The sequence below is a fragment of the Arachis hypogaea genome, chromosome 17 (genome assembly GCF_003086295.3).
Source record: "Arachis hypogaea cultivar Tifrunner chromosome 17, arahy.Tifrunner.gnm2.J5K5, whole genome shotgun sequence".
In the NCBI taxonomy this organism is placed as follows: Eukaryota; Viridiplantae; Streptophyta; class Magnoliopsida; order Fabales; family Fabaceae; genus Arachis; species Arachis hypogaea.
In genome coordinates this window covers 35,232,166-35,244,521 of record NC_092052.1, presented here as the reverse complement: position 1 = coordinate 35,244,521, position 12,356 = coordinate 35,232,166, and positions in this window count along the sequence as shown.

Below are 12,356 nucleotides of genomic sequence, written 5' to 3'. Positions count from 1 at the left end.
TTTTATTTTATTTTTTTAATTTTCTCAATGCATATGATTAAATTATTGAATGCATGAACATGTCCTAAACATTTCTTTCATATTCTCATAAAGATATACAACGCCCAATTCTTAAACCAAACGTTTCCAAACCCAACATCCCCACACTTAAATCATGAACACTCTTACTAGTCTAAGCTAACCAAGGATTCAAATTAAGGACATTTTTGTTTTCCGCTTAGAGTTAGTGATGAGCTAAAGTAAAGAATAAAGGGGTAAAATAGGCTCAAAATTGGTTTGCAAGGGATAATAAAAGGTAAGGCCATATGGGTATGTAAGCTTAGTGAAATAAGGCCTCAATCATATAAGTACATGCATACATCAAATAATAGAAATATAGAATTAAGCAAGACAAAGATCACAATCTTAGAGAGAACAACACACACCAAAAATAAAATATTGGTTGATAAAATGCAACCAATTCAAATAGGCTCAAAATCTCACAGGTTTTGTGTGTTCGAGCTCTAAACCATGTTCTAGTATAATATTCCTTCAAACAAGTTTATCAAAAATTTTAAATCAAATTAGTAAAATGTTATAAAAAGTTTCTTGAAAAAGAAAATATTACTTCAACCAAGTAGTGGTAAAATATGCACAAAATCAAGCAAACATGCAATCAAACATGCAAATGCAACAATGAACTAACAAAGAAAATTAAACATTAGTGCTGAAAAGAAGGTAACTAACCCACGGAAGTCGATATCGACCTCCCCACACTTAAAAATTACACCGTCCTCGATGCATGCTAAGATGTGCAAGTGGACGGGTTGCTCCAACTGACACTTTTCTCGATAGATTGTGCAGATGGACTTGTCTTTCGCCCCTATTGAAAAGCTTCTCGTTTCCCTTCTCGGTGGCCATCCTGAAAGAAGAGGAAAGAAAAGAAAAGTAACCCAGAATTAAAGATAAGAAAATAAATAAAGTATTGGTGGGTTAATGCCGAATAATGAGGGTCTCAATTACATGGTAGCTATAACATGCAAGTGTGAAAATAGTAGAAGCAAATGGCATATCAATAGTGCAAAAGTTGCAACAATGGGGGAGAGAGTGTGGGTAATGCACGATAATATAAATTCATGTCAATGCAAAAGGGATACAGGTATCATAAAAGATTGGCATTTACAGATAAATAATGTCATAAAAGATTGACCATCTGTCTCCAGTAGCCCATATTCAAGTGGAATGAGAAAGCTAAGAGATATGAATTTTACCCACTTGAATGTTGTGAAGGATGATGGTGACTTAGGGGGAGAGGTCTCCAACAACTTTGGCAAAGTAATTTCAAGCTCCACTCCCTTGTGCTCTTCCGTGACAACTTCCACCTCTTTACAAGCTTCTACAAGTTTAACCTCTTCCTCTTGGTAGCTTTCTTCCAATTCAATCTCTTCTTCATTACTCACCAAGGGCATGGGAGGTTGTGCTTCTTCTTCTTTAATCTCCATCTCTTGATCAACCTCTTCATAGTCTTTAGCCATGATATACCTTAGAGGTTGTACACCCTCTTCAACATCAAATTCAAACGTCTTGGAAGGAGGTTCTATGACTGTAATTTCCCATGGAGGTTCTGCATCTCCCAAGTCTTCAACCACTTCTTCCTCTTCAATAATTACTGCTTTGTCCAGTTGTTTTAGTATAAAATCGTACTCATCCTTGATGATTTCCTTTCCATGACAACTCTTTTCAACTATTCCTTCATTTTCAAGGGTCTTTCCTACCTCCACATTTTGGGCCTCCTCTAGCTTCTTATGAAATATGAATTTGCGAAGACGATCCTTTTTCTCTTTTTCCTTGTCAATAGCATAACTGGGATCATCTTACTCTTGGATTGATGGATGTGGGTGCTCTTCCATGGAGGGTGGTGATGGGATGGGAAGATTATTATGTGGTTGAAAAGGAAGCGCACCAAAGCTTGAGGGTTGAATATTGGAGGTAGAGGGTTGGTTCATGCGGGATATAAGATTTTGGAGTGTAGAGGTGAGACTAATAATGTTAGAGATGAGTGTGTTGTTATCCAATGGAGGTTGGGGTGGATATGAGGGTTCATTTGTTGAGAGGAAGGGCTCATAATATGGAGGTTATTCTTCTTGATAAGGATATGGAGATGGTGAATATTGAGGTGGTGGTTCTGGGTGTGGTTCATGTGGTGATTGGTGTGGTGGATGTGGGTTAGGGTCATATGGGGGTGTTTGGTGGTAAGGTGCTTGTGAGCATGGTGGTTCAAAGTTATGTTGAGGAAGGGGCTCATAAGCATATGGTGGGGCTTATTAGTAACTACAAGGGGTCCACCATATTCATCATCTTTGTACGCTCCCTGGAATGGCTCTTGACCATAGTAATTTGGTGGAGGTTTGTTGTCACGAAAAGGTCCACCATAACTATTGTCTTGGTATGCATCATAGAATGGTTGTTGGTTATAGTGCATTGGAGGGGGTTGTTGCTAAGAGGGTTGATCAAATCCTTGTGGCTCCTCCCATCTTTGATTCTTCCAACCTTGATGCCTATTTTCATTATAGTTTCCATTCCTTGCAACAACATTGGAACCAAACTTGAAACCAGAGGGGTGAGAATTTATAGTAGCTAAAGAAAATAAAAATTAATAAAAATTAATGAAAATAAACTCCTAAAACTAGAGACACTAACAAAGAAACAAAAAAGCAAATATTTACAATAACCAATAATAAGGCACACATTTTCAATTTCCCAGCAACGACGCCATTTTGACGAACGGATTTCTTCTAGTAAAGAATTCACAAAAGTAATCACGTTGTAAGTATAGTTTCTAAACTAACAGAAAATCCTTTCGTATAAAATTTTGGTTGTCACAAGTAACAAACCCCTAATAAAATTGATAACCGAAGTATTTAAACCTCGGGTCGTCTCTCTAGGAATTGCAGAAAAGTATGAATTATTATTGGTTATGGAAAAATGTATGTTTTTGGGTTTTTAAAATAAGGAATAAGAAAATAAATTGGCAAGGAAGTAAATTAATAATTAGAAAAACTCTTGGCAAGGTATGAGAATTGGAAATCCTATCCTAGTTATCCTTATCAGGTGTGATGAGAATTATTATTGCTCCCACTTAGTTAACCCTTACTAAATAAAGGAAAGTCAAGTGGACTAATCAATTTGATTCCTCAAGTCCTAATCAACTCCTATGGAAAGACTAGCTTTAGAAGGATCCAAATCAACCAGCAATTCCCAATTTTCCATCAACAGCTAAGTTTGACAACTCAAGTGTCACCAATTACATAACCAAAGCCAAAAGGGAGAAAATCTATTCGAATAAAAATGCCTTAAATTGGAAGCAGTAGTAACATAATTAAAAGAAAGAAATCTTAAATCTGAAATACCTCAATTTGCATTAAATAAAGAAATCAAATCCAACATGGAGAGTTCATAAACCAAATTGGGAAAATAAACAATTAAAGTAATAAAATAAATAAAAGTAGAAGAGAAACTAAATTAAAGGAACATTGAACCTGAAATGAAGAAGAGATAAACCTAAAACTAAGAGAAATCCTAAATCCTAAATCCTAAATCCTAAGATAGAGGAGAGAGCCTCTCTCTCTAGAAAACTACATCTAAAACCTAAAATTGTGAATTATGGAGTTTTGTGAATGAATGAATGGATTTTCCCACTTTATAGCCTCTAATCTGTATTTTTTGGGCAAAAATCTGGGTCAAAAATAGTCCAGAAATCGCCCTCAGTGATTTTTGATACGTCCAGCATGCGGCAAAGTCACGCGTACGCGTGGATTGAATTTTCTCCAGATCACGCGTACGCGTGATCCACACGTGCGTGTCACCTATCTTCGGGGAAGCTATGGCAAATTATATATTGTTGCGAAGCCCCAGATGTTAGATTTTCAACGCAACTGGAACTGCCTCATTTGGACCTCTGTAGCTCAAATTATGGTCAATTTAGTATCAGGAGGTCAGGCTGGACAGCTTTAGCAATTCCTTCAACTTCTTGTATTCCTTCCACTTTTGCATGCCTCCTTTTCATCCTCTAAGTCATTCCTGTCCTGTAATCCCTGAAAACACTTAACACACATATAACAGCATCGAATGGTAATAAGAGAGTATTAAGATTAGCTAAATTAAGACCAAAGTAACATGTTTTCAATCATAGCACAAAATCAGGAAGGAAAATGTAAAACATGCAATTACATGAATAAATGTGAGTATAGTGGATAAAATCTACTCAATTAAGCACAAGATGTACCAAGAAATAGTGGTGCATCAATCCATCTTTCCGACATATATCACAGAAGAAGCAGAACCTCGGCCTCGAAAAGAAGCATGCATTCTTGGTGGAAACAAAAAAAAACTGATAAATGCTGGCTTCATACAGGAAATCCGATTCACAACATGGCTGGCAACCGTCGTCATGGTAAAAAAACATAACGGTAAATGGTGCATGTGTGTTGATTTCATGGATCTCAACAAAGCATGCCCAAAAGATTCCTATCCTTTTCCCTCTATTGACTGTTTAGTAGATAATACTTCAGGTTACCAAACATTAAGCTTCATGGATGCATATTATGGTTATAACCATATTCTAATGCATCCATCCGACCAAAATAAAATTGTATTTATCACTGAATATGGAAATTACTGTTATAAAGTTATGCCATTTGGACTTAAGAATGCAAGGGCAATATACCAACATCTTATGGATAAGGTATTCGCTGATCAAATCGGCAAGAACCTAGAAGTTTACGTCGACGACATGGTGGCAAAAACAAAGCTCGGAAAAAGTCACCTCGACGACCTCTTAGAGGTCTTCAACCAAATACGGCGATACACTATGCGACTTACCCAGAGAAATGCGCCTTCGGAGTGCAGGGAGGAAAATTCCTCGGCTTCATGCTTACTAACCGAGGAATCGAAGCCAATCCCGAGAAATGCCAAGCTATACTGGACATGGCAAGCCCACAAACAATCACAAAAGTCCAACGATTAACAGGGAGACTTGCTGCATTATCTAGATTCCTGCCCTGTTTAGCATCTAAATCTTTTTATTTTTTCCAAACACTAAAAAAGAAAAACGACTTTAGTTGGACTAATAAATGTGAAGATGCTTTTGCTAACATAAAAAGAATTCTTTCAAAACCACCCATTTTACAAAAACCCCTTCAGGGGGAAGCACTTTATTTATATTTATCTGTCACTGACTGGGCAACAAGTTCTGTTCTTGTTACAGAAAGGAACAAGCAGCAACAGCCGACTTAATTCATTAGCAAGTCCTTACAGAATACCGAGTTTTGCTATCCAAAGATAAAAAAATTGGCTTTGGCTTTAGTCTTCTCAGCTCGGCGTCTTCGACCTTATTTTCAGAGCCACATCGTCCACGTCCGAACTGATCAGCCCTTAAGACAAGTGCTACAAAAACCAGAACTGGCTGGCCGACTAATAAAATGGTTGGTAGAACTCTTCGAGTTTGATATCAGATACCAAAGCCAAGGTCCAATAAAGTCTCAGTATATTGCCGATTTCATAGCTGAGTTCATTGTACCAAGCTCGGAGAACAACCTATCATAGTGGACTTTATATGTGGATGGGGCATCCAACCCCCAAGGCTGCAAGGCCGTAGTCTTGCTTGAAGATGAAAATGGCATAGTGCTAGAACAGTCTCTACACCTCTCCTTCAGGGCGAGCAATAATCAAACAGAGTATGAAGCTCTAATTGCAGGCCAAAGGCTTTCAGCCAAACTAAAAATTTTGGACTTAAAGGTATACTGTGACTCTTTGCTCGTTGTCCAATAGGTAAATGATTTCTTTCAAGTGAAAGACCCTCTATTGGAAAAATATTTGGATATTGTCAAAAAGATTATTTCTAATTTTTCAAAATTTGAGATTCTTCATATACCTCATGAGCACAACAGCCGATCTGATATCTTATCTAAGCTAGCCATCTCACAAACACCGACTTCTACACTATATCAATCTGTGCTACACGAACCGAGCATAATACTAACCAAAATTCTAAGTGTTACACAGGAAGAAGATTAGCGTACGCCGGAGTTATTCCAGACAACATTGACAATACTCGGCGATTCCGCCGGCAAGTATCTTTCTTTACCATATATAACAATTTTCTATATAGACGAGATTTTTCTCGTCTCCTTCTTAAGTGTCTTTCCAGGTCGGGGGCCGAGCTTGCGCTTGCCGAAGCATATGAAGGTATATGTGGTACTCATGTTGGAGCGCGAAGGTTGTCATCCAAAATACTACGCGCTGGTTTTTTTTGGATAACATTGCAACAAGATTGCAACAACAAAGTGAAACATTGTAACAATTGCTAGAAGCACAACCCCATCACACACCTTCCGGCTGAGGCCCTTCAGAGTTCCGAAATAAGTTGGCCTTTCAATCAATGGGGGCTCGATATCCTCGGCCCTTTTCCTTTAGCAAAGGGACATGTAAAATTTTTAATAGATGCAATTGATTACTTTTCAAAATGGATAGAGGCAAAGCCTCTAGCTAAAATAACATCGGAACAGATGGTCAGCTTCGTATGGAAGAATATCATCTGCAGATTCGGCATACCTCGGCACATTATTACTGATAATGGTCGCCAATTTGCCGATAAAAAATTTACCTCTTTTTTGTAGAATTTAAATATCCATCAACATTTCTCATCAGTAGAACACCCGTAAACAAACGGCTTAGCAGAAGCCACAAAAAAAGTTATCTTACACGCCTTAAGAAAGAAACTGGACGATGCAAAAGGTTTATGGGCTGAACTAGTACCAGAATTAATATGGGGGTACAATACCACCATGCACTCAACAACAAAAGGGACGCGTTTTCGGCTTGTATATGGATCCGAGGCTATGATACCATTAGAAATATCTCAATCCTCTATCAGAACTCAAATGGACGACCATAATAAAGCTCGGAGTATATACCTTGACCTAATCAAAGAAGTAAGAAACATCGCAACCCTTCGTCACCGAGCAATGTGGCAAATAATTTCTAATAGAAACAACCAAAGGGTCTATCCCCGATCATTTCAAGTAAACGACTTGGTTCTTCGCAAAACAGAGCAAGCTCGCCGACCATCATCACATGGAAAGCTCATCGTAAACTGGGAAGGCCCATTCCGAGTTATCGAAGTCCTCGGAAACGGGACATATCGACTACACTCTTTGAATGGTACAACTATACCTAACACTTGGAATGTTTCTTCTCTAAAATAATACTATAGCTAAAGTCAGGGACAGGCTTGTACTCCTTTTCCTACTACCAAGATTTTTCCCAAAAAAGGGTTTTGCTTGGAGAGCTTTTAACGAGGCATACCTACCTGCACATTTGCAAAAAAAAAAAAAAGTCAACCAATATATGATTCAATATTGTTATCTTGATCTGTCTTGTTCCAACACTCTAATACTTATCATAACTAGCACTTTAAATCACTGACTTATGGTTCACAAAGGCAACAATCGGATTTCTGAGCAAAACAATACAACCTCAAACAATGCTCGCCAATATTAACAACCAAATTATATCTCTCCAAGATATAACAATCAATCAAACTATTAACTAAACGTCAACCAAATATTAATACAATCAGTGTATTCCTACTTCTATTAGGAAAACAATACAAATATCTACTCAAACACATAACAATCTAAATCAAATCATGCAACAAATCCAACTAAAACAATTTGTGCAGAATGGCTTAAAAGCCAAAATGCTCCATAGAAGAGCACAACAGACCAAAACAAGTTTCAAAGTCAAACTACACAAAATAAATATTTCATCAACATAAATCACTCTAAATTCTCGTCTTCCTCTTCAGCTGCACCATCATCATCCACCATAGCTCCATCTTGAACTATCTTTTCCAGTTTCATTTGAGAAAAATCGAAGTCTGGAACCAAGAACTTCGCCTACAGTAGAGCATGTTCAAAACCCTCTTTGGAATAATATTTCTGCCTCTTTATTTTTCTCCATCTCTTTCAACTTTGCAGTTACTTCAATCACTTGGGCGTTCATACTAGAAAGGTTGGCCTCCTTCTTCTTCAGATCTTCAACCTCTTTTACATAATTTTCTTTCATCAGTTTCAATTCTTTTTCCTTATCAGATAATTTAGATTCCAAATCAGCTATTGTAGTCTTTTTCAATGCCAACTCCTCTTTCAAACTCTCCTGTCTCTCTCCAATAAGCTTTTTATGCTTATTCTCCTGGCTACGCCCTAAGCTAGCCAAACAAAAACCAAGAACCTTGCAAAAACAAGAAAAAAAAACAAAAAAACCCACACCAGTTTACAAAACCAAATAGAGAGCAATACCTGCATGTATTGGCCAATTGCGATGTCCCCAACCTCATTCGCCAAAGATACATCTGCCGACAATTGGCAAACCTCGTCAGCAACGACCATATAAGAAAATTCCTTTTCCCAAACAGACGACCCATCACTTTGGTCGGTAGCTTCATGCAGTTTCTTTTGATTATCCATAAACGCATGTATTTTCTCAATAAAAACCTCGTCCCTATCTTCATCAGAACCCTCAAATAATCTACCACATCAGTTTTCCTTTTCTTTAGTATGACTTTCTTCCTTCTCGACTGAGGTTGATTAACCTTGCCACCGCCAGCAGCCTTATCTGGCTTTGATGTTGAACCTTCCTTTTCGAGGTTTTAATTTTTACCCGAGCTCTTAGGGTAGCAGCAGACACCCCAAGATACTTCCCCCCTACAACAACACAAACAGTTAGCAGAATGTTAACTCAAAAACCTACAAATATATATTTCAAAACCTCACCTAAATATTCTACAACAGCTTGCATATTTTCTTCCCACTGAAGCAAATCAAAAACAGAAATCAACTCTTTCCGATCAACCACCTCCACTAAATATTCAATAATACATTCATTTCTCAGACTAATAGTTTCGGGCCCCAGAATATTCTGAGATTTGAAGCACCACCACAAGGAAAAATTTTTCCCCAAATGTTCATCCAAATAAAATGGAAAATCACCCTCAGCATTCCTAACCTTCAAGTACATTTCCTTAAAGTCTTTAAAAGAAGATTTATAAAGTTTGAAAACAGCAAACCTGGGCGAACTATTCAAATTCACCCAGCTACCCTTCTAGACACCCTTGGCCTGGAATAAAAAGAAAAGCAACTCTAGAGAAGAAGCATCCTCCAGAAACTCCATTAACACCTCAAAACTTTGTAGAAAAGCCTAATCATTAGGGTGAAGTTGTGAAGGAGCACAATTTAATTGCTTCAAAACCTAGCATTGAAAACCCGTGAAGGGAAGCTTCACTCTCAATTCTTTCAGAACGCAATTGTACATATAGAAGAACTCAAAACATTCCCCCTATGAAAAACATGATTACTACCAGAACATGGCAGTAACTCTAACCGAATCCCAGAACCATGTCTTACAATCTTATTCTTATCTATTTCCTTGATAGCTTCTTCATCCACAAACAAAGAAGACCGCTTTCTAACATCATCATTCACCCAGTCATACGACCAATCTATATTCTCCTTTTTATCCTTCTCAAAATCCATCGACACAACCTAAGAAAAGAAAAAGAAGAACAGAAAATGCAGAGAACAGAGAAGTAAAGTAACGTACCTCTTTTGCTCATTCTTCTTCAAAAATATTTTTGATAACAAGCGAAAATAAGTGCAAACCAACACACCATTTTGGATTCCAAAGCCTTTAATTAAACATCACAAAAACTATTTAGAATCCACCCCAACCATCCTATCAGTTACATCAAAGAGAACACAAAACATTGGAAACACGCGCGTTCTTTAATGAGTTTTCAATTTTTCTCTCTTCTAACCATATTACTAACATTTCAAATTAATTAATCTTTTAATAAAGCACCTTGATCTGGGGGCTCCAGAGCTAATTCAATAACCGACTTATGGCTCATCAAAAGCTCAATTTGCTTCATTAAAACACATTCCCAGGCCAAGCTTGGGGGTTATGATATGGCTGTTACAAATAAAAATCCATAACTCGACGTTATACGTTATAAATCGGCATCATGCGTTATAATTTGGCTATAAATGAATTATAACCTAGAATAAAAACGTTCGGCCAGATGCTGTAACCTACCAATCTATAATATTTACTCTTCAATATAGATGACTAACGGAACCTTAATCGACCTGTTCTACCTCACCTATAAATGTATGATATTTTATCTTCTTAAACACATTGAATTCACAATACTAACTTAAGCATCGAAGTGCTTTTTGCAGGTTGATAAACCACTATTTTATAGTTTATCTTGTACTCAATTTAGTGGATTTTATCAATCTTTCATACACTTATTCATATGATTTGCATGAGTTTACGTTTTCCTTCCTGATTTTGTGCTATGATTGAAAAAATGCTTCTTTGGTCTTAATTTTGATATGTTTAATCTTCTCTTATTACCATTCGATGCCTTGATATGTGTGTTAAGTGATTTCAGAGATTACAGGGCAGGAATGGCTCAGAGGATGGAAAGAAAGCATGCAAAAGTAGAAGGAATACAAGAAGTTGAAGAAATCGCTAAGCTGTCCAGCCTGACCTCTTCGCACTCAAACGGTCATAACTTGAGCTACAGATATCGAAATGACGCGGTTCCAGTTGCGTTGGAAAGCTAACATCCGAGGCTTCGTAAACATATATAAATTGCTATAGCTGCCTCGAAGCCAAGCTACGCGAATGCGTGGATCACACGGACACGTGACCTGGCAGAAACGCAATCCACGCAAACGCGTGGACGACGCTTCCGCGTCACTTTTCCGTGACCTATACATACCAGAATACGCTGGGGGTAATTTCTGAGCTGTTTTTGACCCAGTTTTCGGCCCAAAAAATACAGATTAGAGGCTATAAAGTGGGGGAATGCATCCATTCATGAAGAGGTCTTCCATTATTCACTTTTCATAATTTAGATGTAGTTTTTAGAGAGAGAGGTTCTCTCCTCTCCCTTAGGATTTAGGATTAGGATTCCTCTTAAAGGATTTAGGATTTCTTATTATTTCAACTTACAATTTCTTTTGAGTTCCAGGTTCAATGTTCCTTTTACTTATTTTCTCAATTTAGTTTATGAACTCCTTATGTTTAGATTGATTTTCTATTTAATATAATTTGAGGTATTTCAGAATTATGATTACTTTCCTTTATTTATATAAATAATTTAGATTTTCTCTTTTGGCTTTGGTTGATTAATTGGTAACTCTTGAGTTGTCAAACTCATCGTGATTGATAATTGTTATCTTTGCTGATTGATTTAAATTCCTATAACTCTAGTCTTTCCTTAGGAGTTGACTAGGACTTTAGATGTTAAATTGATTTATCCACTTGACTTACCTTCATAGTTAGAGGTTGACTTAGTGGGGAGCAAAATATAATTCTCATCACCATTGATAAGGATAACTAGGATAGGACTTCTAATTTTCATACCGTGCCAAGAGTTTTATTAGCTATTGATTTATTAATTCCTGCAATTTACTTTCTTACCATTTACTATTCTTACTTTTTATCTTATACATTAAAAACCCCCAATTTACAAGACTCATAACCAATAATAAATTATACCTCCCTGCAATTCCTTGAGAAGATGACCCGAGGTTTAAATACTTCGGTTATCAATTTTTAAAGGGGTTTGTTACTTGTAACAACCAAAACGTTTGTACGAAAGAATTTTCTATTGGTTTAGAATCTATACTTACAACGCGATTACTCTTATTCTTTACTGATAGGAAATCCGATTCGTCAAAATGGCGCCGTTGCCGGGGAATTGCAAATGTGTGCCTTATTATTGGTTATTGTAAATATTTGCTTTTTACTTGTTTATTTGTTTTTATTTTTGTTTTTATTTTTGCTTTTTCATAAATTAAGAGGTTATTGGTTTTTATTTAGTTATTAAAATTTTTTTCAAAAATTTTTTCTTCGTGTTCATCTTGATCTTCAAGTTGTTCTTAGTCGTTCTCTTCGTTTTGATCTAAAAATTTTAAGTTTGGTGTCATTTTATTGTTTTCTCTTTCCTCATTTAATTCAAAAATATTTTTTCTCTTTATTTTAATTAAATTTTCGAAATTTGCATAAAAAAATTTTTAGATTTCTATTTTAAAATTTTTATCTTATCTTATCTTAGTTTTAAATTTCAAAATTTAAATCTTTTTCAAAAATCATATCTTTTTCAAAACCTTATCTTATTTCAAAATCAAATTTCAAATTTCAATATTTAAAATTCAAATTTCAAATTTTAAAATTCAAAAATTCAAAATTTAAATTTCAATAACCTTTTAATTTAAATTTGTTTTTATTTTTGTTTTTAATTTTTA